Source organism: Notolepis coatsorum, assembly GCF_963971535.1.
Source record: "Notolepis coatsorum genome assembly, chromosome: 16".
Lineage (NCBI taxonomy): Eukaryota > Metazoa > Chordata > Actinopteri > Aulopiformes > Paralepididae > Notolepis > Notolepis coatsorum.
In genome coordinates this window covers 103,351,379-103,363,492 of record NC_140180.1, presented here as the reverse complement: position 1 = coordinate 103,363,492, position 12,114 = coordinate 103,351,379, and positions in this window count along the sequence as shown.

The following is a 12,114-nucleotide window of genomic DNA, read 5'->3' as shown; positions in this document are numbered from 1 at the left end:
CTGGAAATGTGATATATAAATAAAACTGACTTGACCATTAGGAGCTGCCCAGTACAACCACAGTCTGACACTGTTGACCAATAGGAGCTGCCCAGTACAACCACAGTGTGACACTGCTGACCACTAGGAGCTGCCCAGTACAACCACAGTGTGACACTGCTGACCACTAGGAGCTGCCCAGTACAACCACAGGCTGACATTGTTGACCACTAGGAGCTGCCCAGTACAACCAGTCTGACACTGTTGACCACTAGGAGCTGCCCAGTACAACCACAGGCTGACACTGTTGACCACTAGCAGCTGCCCAGTACAACCACAGTCTAACACTGTTGACAACTAGGAGCTGCCCAGTATAACCAGTCTGACACTGTTGACCACTTGGAGCTGCCCAGTACAACCACAGTCTGACACTGCTGACCACTAGGAGCTGCCCAGTACAACCACAGTGTGACACTGCTGACCACTAGGAGCTGCCCAGTACAACCACAGTCTGACACTGTTGACCATTAGGAGCTGCCCAGTACAACCACCGTGTGACACTGATGACCACTAGGAGCTGCCCAGTACAACCACAGTCTGACACTGTTGACCACTAGGAGCTGCCCAGTACAACCACAGTCTGACACTGTTGACCACTAGGAGCTGCCCAGTACAACCACAGTCTGACACTGCTGACCACTAGGAGCTGCCCAGTACAATCACAGTGTGACATTGTTGACCACTAGGAGCTGCCCAGTACAACCACAGTCTGACACTGTTGACCACTAGGAGCTGCCCAGTACAACCACAGTCTGACACTGTTGACCACTAGGAGCTGCCCAGTACACCCAATCTGACACTGTTGACCACTAGGAGCTGCCCAGTACAACCACAGTCTGACACTGTTGACCAATAGGAGCTGCCCAGTACAACCACAGTGTGACACTGCTGACCACTAGGAGCTGCCCAGTACAACCACAGTGTGACACTGCTGACCACTAGGAGCTGCCCAGTACAACCACAGGCTGACATTGTTGACCACTAGGAGCTGCCCAGTACAACCAGTCTGACACTGTTGACCACTAGGAGCTGCCCAGTACAACCACATGCTGACACTGTTGACCACTAGCAGCTGCCCAGTACAACCACAGTCTAACACTGTTGACAACTAGGAGCTGCCCAGTATAACCAGTCTGACACTGTTGACCACTTGGAGCTGCCCAGTACAACCACAGTCTGACACTGTTGACCACTAGGAGCTGCCCAGTACAACCACAGTGTGATACTGCTGACCACTAGGAGCTGCCCAGTACAACCACAGTCTGACACTGTTGACCATTAGGAGCTGCCCAGTACAACCACCGTGTGACACTGATGACCACTAGGAGCTGCCCAGTACAACCACAGTCTGACACTGTTGACCACTAGGAGCTGCCCAGTACAACCACAGTCTGACACTGTTGACCACTAGGAGCTGCCCAGTACAACCACAGTCTGACACTGCTGACCACTAGGAGCTGCCCAGTACAATCACAGTGTGACATTGTTGACCACTAGGAGCTGCCCAGTACAACCACAGTCTGACACTGTTGACCACTAGGAGCTGCCCAGTACAACCACAGTCTGACACTGTTGACCACTAGGAGCTGCCCAGTACACCCAATCTGACACTGTTGACCACTAGGAGCTGCCCAGTACAACCACAGTCTGACACTGTTGACCACTAGTAGCTGCCCAGTACACCCAGTCTGACACTGTTGACCACTAGGAGCTGCCCCGTACACCCAGTATGACACTGTTGACCACTAGGAGCTGCCCAGTACAACCAGAGTCTGACACTGTTGACCACTAGGAGCTGCCCAGTACAACCACAGTCTGACACTGTTGACCACTAGGGGCTTCCCAGTAAAACCACAGTCTGACACTGTTGACCACTAGGAGCTGCCCAGTACAACCACAGTCTGACACTGCTGACCACTAGGAGCTGCCCAGTACAACCACAGTCTGACACTGCTGACCACTAGGAGCTGCCCAGTACAATCACAGTGTGACACTGCTGACCACTAGGAGCTGCCCAGTACAATCACAGTGTGACACTGTTGACCACTAGGAGCTGCCCAGTACAACCACAGGCTGACACTGCTGACCACTAGGAGCTGCACAGTACAACCAGTCTGACACTGTTGACCACTAGGAGTTGCCCAATACAACCACAGTCTGACACTGTTGACCACTAGGAGCTGCCCCGTACACCCAGTATGACACTGTTGACCACTAGAAGCTGCCTAGTACAACCACAGTCTGACACTGTTGACCACTAGGAGCTGCCCAGTACACCCAGTCTGACACTGTTGACCACTAGTAGCTGCCCAGTACACCCAGTCTGACACTGTCGACCACTAGGAGCTGCCCCGTACACCCAGTATGACACTGTTGACCACTAGGGGCTTCCCAGTAAAACCACAGTCTGACACTGTTGACCACTAGGAGCTGCCCAGTACAACCACAGGCTGACACTGCTGACCACTAGGAGCTGCACAGTACAACCAGTCTGACACTGTTGACCACTAGGAGTTGCCCAATACAACCACAGTCTGACACTGTTGACCACTAGGAGCTGCCCAGTACAACCACAGTCTGACACTGTTGACCACTAGGAGCTGCCCAGTACAACCACAGTGTGACACTGCTGACCACTAGGAGCTGCCCAGTACAACCACAGTCAGACACTGCTGACCACTAGGAGCTTCCCAGTACAACCAGTCTGACACTGTTGACCACTAGGAGCTGCCCAGTACAACCACAGCCTGATACTGTTTACCACTAGGAGCTGCCCAGTACAACCACAGTCTGACACTGCTGACCACTAGGAGCTGCCCAGTACAATCACAGTGTGACATTGTTGACCACTAGGAGCTGCCCAGTACAACCACAGTCTGACACTGTTGACCTCTGATCACCTCTGTTCACCTCTGATCACTACTGTTCACCTCTGATCACCTCTGATCACTACTGTTCACCTCTGATCACATCTGATCACCTCTGATCACCACTGATCACCTCTGATCACTACTGTTCACCTCTGTTCACCTCTGATCACTATGGTTCACCTCTGTTCACCTCTGATCACCTCTGATCACCTCTGATCACCTCTGATCACTACTGTTCACTTCTGTTCACCTCTGATCACCTCTGATCACCTCTGATCACCTCTGATCACTACTGTTCACCTCTGTTCACCTCTGATCACCTCTGATCACCTCTGTTCACCTCTGATCACCTCTGATCACTACTGTTCACCTCTGTTCACCTCTGATCACCTCTGATCACCTCTGATCACCTCTGATCACCTCTGTTCACCTCTGATCACCTCTGATCACCTCTGATCACTACTGTTCACCTCTCTTCACCTCTGATCACCTCTGATCACCTCTGATCACCTCTGATCACTACTGTTCACCTCTGTTCACCTCTGTTCACCTCTGATCACCTCTGATCACCTCTGATCACTACTGTTCACCTCTGATCACCTCTGATCACCTCTGTTCACCTCTGATCACCTCTGATCACCTCTGATCACCTCTGTTCACCTCTGTTCACCTCTGATCACCTCTGTTCAACTCTGATCACCTCTGATCACCTCTGTTCACCTCTGATCACCTCTGATCACTACTGTTCACCACTGATCACCTCTGATCACCTCTGTTCACCTCTGATCACCTCTGATCACCTCTGATCACTACTGTTCACCTCTGATCACATCTGATCACCTCTGATCACTACTGTTCACCTCTGATCACCTCTGATCACCTCTGATCACTACTGTTCACCTCTGATCACCTCTGATCACTACTGTTCACCTCTGATCACCTCTGATCACCTCTGTTCACCTCTGTTCAGCTCTGATCACCTCTGTTCACCTCTGATCACCTCTGATCACCTCTGTTCACCTCTGATCACCTCTGATCACCTCTGATCACCACTGATCACCACTGATCACCTCTGATCACTACTGTTCACCTCTGATCACCTCTGATCACTTCTGTTCACCTCTGATCACCTCTGATCACCTCTGTTCACCTCTGATCACCACTGATCACCTCTGATCACTACTGTTCACCTCTGATCACCTCTGATCACCTCTGATCACCTCTGATCACCTCTGTTCACCTCTGTTCACCTCTGATCACCTCTGATCACCTCTGATCACCTCTGATCACCTCTGTTCACCACTGATCACCTCTGATCACCTCTGATCACCTCTGATCACCTCTGATCACTTCTGTTCACCTCTGATCACCTCTGATCACCTCTGATCACCTCTGTTCACCTCTGATCACCTCTGATCACCTCTGATCACCTCTGTTCACCTCTGTTCACCACTGATCACCTCTGATCACTACTGTTCACCTCTGATCACCTCTGATCACCTCTGATCACCTCTGATCACCTCTGATCACCTCTGTTCACCACTGATCACCTCTGATCACGAATGTTCACCTCTGATCACGAATGTTCACCTCTGATCACCTCTGTTCACCTCTGATCACCTCTGTTCACTTCTGATCACCTCTGTTCACCTCTGATCACCTCTGATCACCTCTGATCACTACTGTTCACCTCTGATCACTAATGTTCATCTCTGATCACCTCTGTTCACCTCTGATCACCTCTGTTCACTTCTGATCACCTCTGATCACCTCTGTTCACTTCTGATCAATACTGTTCACCTCTGATCACCTCTGATCACCTCTGATCACCTCTGATCACTACTGTTCACCTCTGATCACTACTGTTCACCTCTGATCACCTCTGTTCACCTCTGATCACCTCTGATCACTACTGTTCACCTCTGATCACCTCTGATCACCTCTGATCACCTCTGTTCACCTCTGATCACCTCTGTTCACCTCTGATCACCTCTGATCACCTCTGATCACCTCTGATCACCTCTGTTCACCTCTGATCACCTCTGATCACCTCTGATCACCTCTGTTCACCTCTGATCACCTCTGATCACTACTGTTCACCTCTGATCACCTCTGTTCACCTCTGATCACCTCTGTTCACCTCTGTTCACCTCTGCCCCAAACCTCCGAACAATACTCCACCTCCTTATATTCCCTTGTTCTTTTACCATATTCCTCCTCTACTCCACCTCTCCATCGCTCCCCTTCAGGTTCAGTCTCTCTCTCGTTCTCTGTCACTCTTGATTTTACACACAGTATCTACGTCTCTCTCTCTCTCTCTCTCTCTTCATCTCCATCTCTCTCCATCTCGCCCCTTCTCTTTTTATTTCTCCATCACTCAATCACTCCCTCTTCTCTCCTTCTCTCGCTGTCTCTTTGTGCCAGCGTGCGGCGCGGTAATAGAATGAGTGAGCAGCGGTGCATTGTGGGAGCTGCGACATGGGAGGTTGACCCCTGCCGCTACCGTGGACTGGTGGAGCGTTGATCGAGAGAGAGAGATAGAGAGAGAGAGAGAGAGAGAGATAGGGGAAGAGGGGGAGGGAGAGAGAGAGATAGGGGGAGAGGGAGAGAGAGAGGAAGGGAGAGGGGGTAGACACAAGGGGAGGGAGAGAAAGAAAAAGCGGAATGGAGAGAGCGGTGAAGGTAAAGAGAGAGAGAGGGAGAGAGGGGTGAAGGTAAAGAGAGAGAGGCAGAGATAAGTGACACTGAGGAAGAACAGATTAAGAGGGAATTCTCATTTTAAACCTGTTTCATCCTCTGCTCTGCCAACACTGCAAATTCACTCTCCTCTCCTCTCATCCCCTCTCGTATCTTCTCCTCTCCTATCAACCCCCCCCCCTCCTCTCTTCCCCCTCTCCTTGCCTCTCTCTCCGCTCCTCTCTCCCCTCTCTAAAAAACGCTGGGTAACAGGGAACGGGGACCAAAAAAAAAGAAGAAAGAAAAAAGACAGATGATACATACATCACAGAGGTAAGGGGAATAATTAAAACACACATCAAACAAACAACCAAATCAAATTACAAATAGGCATACATGAAGTAGAACAGTCAAATAAAAAATGCTGGGTGACAGTGAAGTATATTCTGTGAGCAGAGCGCTGGTTTCCAAGGAAGAATTCAACTGGAGATTGGTTTCAGAGACAATGGCTCAATTGATAGATGTTGTTTTATTCAGCAGGCAAAGCAAAGCAGGGTTCACAGCACAGCAGACGATAGGTCCTTCCCTGACAACAGTCTCAGCCAAACTGTGTCAAATTAGAAAACCAGTTTGTCCTGTTTTAGATGAATTTGTGGTCCCAAAATGTCCTGGTGAGTGAGTTAGCGGGGGAGTGTCACATGAGTGTGTGTGTGTGTGTGTGTGTATGTCGTTAATCAGGTTTACGCCAAAACTGGTCCCTGAGATGTGAGAGAGAGTGTGTGTGTGTGTGTGTGTGTGTGTGTGTGTGTGTGTGTGTGTGTGTGTGTGTGTGTGTGTGTGTGTGTGTGTGTGTGTGTGTGTGTGTGTGTGTGTGTGTGTGTGTGTGTGTGTGTGTGTGTGTGTGTGTGTGTGTGTGTCTATGCATGTGGGTGTGTGTGTGTTTCAGACAGACAGCTGTTTGGTTTAAACTTAGTATCAAATCAATTGGCTATATGAATTTAAATGTTACTTCAACAGTTGCAGGTGTGTGTAAACAACTCTGCGATAGAGTCCAAGTAGTAGTGAGGGGGATCAATGTTGTCCCCTTTCAAAGGGCAGCAGCGAATTGGAAGGAGGCTTGACCGAAGGAAGTGTTCAAGGGGAACATCTAGTGAGATACGGTGAGCAGCTCTGGTGTTATAGGGAGTTGATGACAATTTTAACAAGTGTATCAAAGAAGGAGTGCTAGCCAATTAATTTCTCGTCGAGAGTGTAATGATGGTACATTTTCATTCATTCATTCAAACCTTTATTTATTCTCGAAAGGACAATTGAGGTCACCCTCATTTTCAATGTCCTCGAGTCTTACAGACATTTCAATGCATACATTCTTTACTATATAATAATAATAATTAATATGAATAATCTATATAGCACCTTTCACACATGGGCCGCGGCCCAAAGTGCCCCACATCAAATAGCCTCAAATGAACATAGGCATAAAATCAGCACACAGTTGACAGAATAAAAACAATGCATAAAGTGCAGACATAGGTATAAAAGACAATAAAAGTAGTGCAACGTAACCGTGCAGACATAAGAATAGGCATAAAATAAGTACAATAAGTACAGTGTTGCTCGAAAGCATGTGACATTTACAGACATGTACAGGTCACAGTGATTAGGTGAAGATGCTGGAGTGGTAGCACCCCTAGGTTAGCTCTCCTCTTCCTCATCCCCCCCTCTCCTCTTCCTCATATCCCCCTCTCCTCTTCCTCATCTGTTCTCCCACTCTTCTCTTCCTCATCTCCCCCTCTCCTCTTCCTCACCTCATCTCCCACTCTTCTCTTCCTCATCTCCCCCTCTCCTCTTCCTCACCTCATCTCCCCTCTTCCTCTTCCTCATCTCCCCCTCTCCTCTTCATCATCTCCCCCTCTCCTCTTCCTCTTCTCACCCTCTCCTCTTCCTCACCTCCTCATCTCCCCCTCTCCTCTTCCTCATCTCCCTCTCTCCTCTTCCTCCCCTCATCTCTCCCTATCCTCTTCCTCCCCTCATATCCCCATCTCCTCTTCCTCATCTCCCCCGCTCCTCTTCCTCTTCTCCCCCTCTCCTCTTCCTCACCTCCTCATCTCCTCTTCCTCATCTCCCTCTCTCCTCTTCCTCACCTCATCTCCCCATCTCCTCTTCCTCATCTCCCCCTCTCCTCTTCCTCACCTCATCTCTCCCTCTCCTCTTCCTCACCTCATCTCCCATCTTCCTCTTCCTCATCTCCCCCTCTCCTCTTCATCATCTCCCCCTCCCCTCTTCCTCTTCATCATCTCCCCCTCTCCTCTTCATCATCTCCCCCTCTCCTCTTCCTCTTCCTCATCTCCCCCTCTCCTCTTTATCAGCTCCCCCGCTCCTCTTCCTCTTCCTCATCTCGCCCTCTCCTCTTCCTCACCTCCTCATCTCCCCCTCTCCTCTTTATCAGCTCCCCCTCTCCTCTTCCTCTTCCTCACCTCATCTCTCCCTCTCCACTTCATCATCTCCCTCTCTCCTCTGTCTCACCTCATCTCCCCCTCTCCTCTTCCTCATCTCCCCATCTCCTCTTCCTCTTCATCATCTCCCCCTCTCCTCTTCCTCACCTCCCCATCTCCTCTTCCTCTTCATCATCTCCCCCTCTCCTCTTCCTCTTCATCATCTCCCCCTCTCCTCTTCCTCACCTCACCATCTCCCCCTCTCCTCTTCCTCCCCTCATCTCACCCTCTCCTCTTCTTCCTCTCATCTCCCCCTCTCCTCTTCCTCTTCCTCATCTCCCCCTGGCCTCTTCCTCATATCCTACTATCTGCCGCTTTCTGTTTATTTGGTGGATTGACCTTACTCTCTCCTTTCCTCTACTCCTCTCTCCTCTCCTAACCCTTTCTCCTCTCCCCTCCTCTCCTTTTCTCCCCTCCGTTTTCTTCTGGTTGATTTGGTGGTAAAATGGAAAATCATCAACTTGTCGCACCTCTCCTTTGCTCTATGTTGATTTGATGGTATAACTGAATACTATTATCCTGGGTCAGCCTTGCCCTCTCCTCCTCTCCTCCATTCTCCTCTCCTCTAATGCCCCCTCCTATCTTTTCTTATCCTCTCCTCTCCTCTAATCCCTCACCCTCTTTGCTCATCTACCCTCTCCTCTCCTCCTGTTGATTTGGTAGTATAATGAAATCACCATGGCTTAACTTTGTATTTACCTATCTTCTCTTTCCTCTCATTTCCCTTTCTCTTCTATCCTCTCATGTTCTCTCTTATATTCTCTTCTCTTCTCTTCTCCTCTCCTCTCCTCTCCTCTCCTCTCCTCTCCTCTCCTCTCCTCTCCTCTCCTCTCCTCTCCTCTCCTCTCCTCCTCTCCTCTCCTCTCCTCTCCTCTCCTCTCCTCTCCTCTCCTCTCCTCTCCTCTCCTCTCCTCTCCTCTCCTCTCCTCTCCTCTCCTTTCCTTTCCTCTCCTCTCCTCTCCTCTCCTCACCTCTCCTCTGCTCTCCTCTCCTCTCCTCTCCTCTCCTCTCCTCTCCTCTCCTCTCCTCTCCTCTCCTCTCCTCTCCTCTCCTCTGCTATCCTCTCCTCTCCTCTCCTCTGCTATCCTCTCCTCTCCTCCTCTCATCTGCTCTCCTCTCCACTCCTCTCACATATATCCTCTTCTCCGCTTCTTCACTTCTCTTCTCCTCTCCCCTCCTCTCTTTCTCTCCTCTTTACTCTCTTTTCCTCTTCATCTCTCTATATCCTCTCCTAATTTGGTATCTCTCCTCTCCACTTGTCTCATCTCCTCTCCTCTCATAATGTCTCCTCTGCTTGGCCTCCTCTCCCCGCCCCTTCCCCTGTACATCCCTCTCCTCTTGTCTCCTCTCCTCTCCTCTCCTCTTGTCTCCTCTCTTCTCCTCTCCTTTCTTCTCCTCTCCTCTTGTCTCCTCTCTTCTCCTCTCCTCTCCTCTCCTATTGTCTCCTCTCTTCTCCTCTCCTCTCCTCTCCTCTTGTATCCTCTCCTCTCCTCTTGTCTCCTCTCCTCTCCTCTCCTCTCCTCTCCTCTCCTCTCCTCTCCTCTTGTCTCCCCTCTTCTCCTCTCCTCTTGTCTCCTCTCCTCTCCTCTCCTCTCCTCTTGTCTCCTCTCCTCTTGTCTCATCTCCTCTCCTCTCCTCTCCTCTTGTCTCCTCTCTTCTCCTCCCCTCTTGTCTCATCTGCTTGGCCTCCTCCCCCCCCCCTGTACATCTCTTCTCCTCTCTTCTTTTCTCTTATTGTTACAAAGGGTCAGATTAAACCGAATATATGTATTTACTGATTGATATATATTGCATAATATTTGTATATCGTTTTGATATCCCTTGTATATTCTTTGTACATATACACTGAATATCCCTTTAGTCTACTACAGCCCATAATAGTTCATTCTCTCATTGGACAAGAACCTGGCGCCAGCAGACAGGCCCCTTGAGTCAAGTTCAATAGTGCCGACGAACATGTCCCAACTAGCCCTGGTTCCGCGTAGGAATACGGCTACCGAAATACGAATGGTACTATTTGTTCACCGTGCATATAAATAGGGCGCAAGAAATGTAGAATTCCTCTTAGTCCCTTGTCCCGTTCAGTCTCGTTCAGTTCCAGTTATCCAAGTGACGTCTCACCCACCATGCAACGTGCAGTAGAGTAGGCTCGTATTGCCTCAAATAGAGTCGTGTTTATCCTACTACGTTTGTTTAACGTATCGTTCGCTCCCTACTAGTAAAAGCCTTCATTACGAGTCAAAGACCACATGAAGTGGGTAATTGTGCGTCTACATAGAGCACTTATTGCCGCGTGCTAATAAGGATAGTAACGTCAAGTTCAACTGTGGACCACCGCGCACCACGGAGGATATCTACATCGGCGCCAGCAGAGCCACCTTCCGGCTGGATTATTGCTTTGACTGTGGCTGCTGGAGCAGAGAACCGTCTACACCCCGCTGCTGTGGGATCTACACCTGCCCGTGAGGACATCACTCGAGCCCGTATCTGTCGGAGCAGAGACTCCACGGCTTCATCTGCGGCGCGCACCCTAGGATTACAGCTGCTGCTTTCCCCGCTGACACAGGGGTGATATCGCCTCCGTGGACCCTTGACTTTGTATAGAGCATTGCCTCCCCCTGCTGGCTTACAACCGGTAGTACCCCCCTTTCATTATCTCCAGTATCTCTCCTGAGTACCATAGATAATTACTAATATTCATTATTGATTTGCCTATGCACATTCTATTTGCCTTCTAAGCGCAATTAAAGTAATGTAATAATACCCTTTTGATGTAATAAATATTCTAAACGAGTATTTGTGTGGAAACCGTGTTATTGTGGAGAAGTTCTCATCATATACCTGTGTACGGTATTGGCCAGTAATGTACATAAGACGGTAGTAGTTTAATGATACTAATACTTGATTAATACAGTCAAGGAATTGTACCCCTCAGTTACACTTATTGTCTCATCTCCTTTGCCTCCTCTCCTAGCTCTCCCCAGCTCTCCCCAGTTCTTCCCTGCACCTCTCCTCCCAGTCACGCCACCCTCCGGGGAAGAAATCTGTGACTGAAATAGAGAGAGAAAGATATAGAGGGGAAGAGAGAAAGAGAAAGAGAGAGAGACACACAGAGAGAGGGGGAGATAGAGAGAGAGAGAGAGAGAGAGAGAGAGAGAGAGAGAGAGAGAGAGAGAGAGAGAGAGAGAGAGAGAGAGAGAGAGAGAGAGAGAGAGAGAGAGAGAGAGAGAGAGAGGGGTAAATGGTATTTAAGAACAGAGGTATTTAGAGATGACCTGGTTAGTCGTCCAAGGTCAGTCAATAAATGAGGTCATTTCCTGTATGCAGGCATCTCAGAATAGAACACACGTGAAGGTTACCTCCTGGTGTAAAATGTCATAGCATTTACATACAATCATGACTTGTCTATCATGGTGAGAAAGACAATAGTCCACAGAACTGACCTTCCATGTGACCCTGTCCTGTGGTTCAAAAGCTCCTATACTTTACTCTGGAGACTGTATATTTAAGCAACATTTAAAGGTCCCATGTCATGAATAACTCACTTTTTCTCAGTGCATGTGTAGATACACGTGAATCTCTGATGGGCCTACTAACACACAAACTGTGAAATAACAACCTAGCCTGATTTTGCAGCCAGCCGGAATTCAGAAACTGTGCCTTTAAACAAGCCGGTTGAACGTCCGTCTTTAAGTGTGTGTAAAAATTCATTGCAATGCACAGTGTCACTGCATCACTGAGCACAGGGTGCCAGTACGGCCTGGCGAAATCTTCCTGGCCACTTTTCACTTTACATTTTCACACTTATTACTGTACATTTTACTGTATATTTCTGTATATTTTTGGCTGGGTCGTTTTTAGAATGTATATACATACCAGAATGTAGATCCCGGACTGTATTTTATTCTTTATTCTATTTTATTCTTGTTTTTAATATTATTATATTCTTATTCCCATTTTAGTCCTATTGACTAGCTAAATGTTTATTGTTGTTCAATTGTGAGCCATCTGTAGTGCCGAATTTCCCTCTGGAT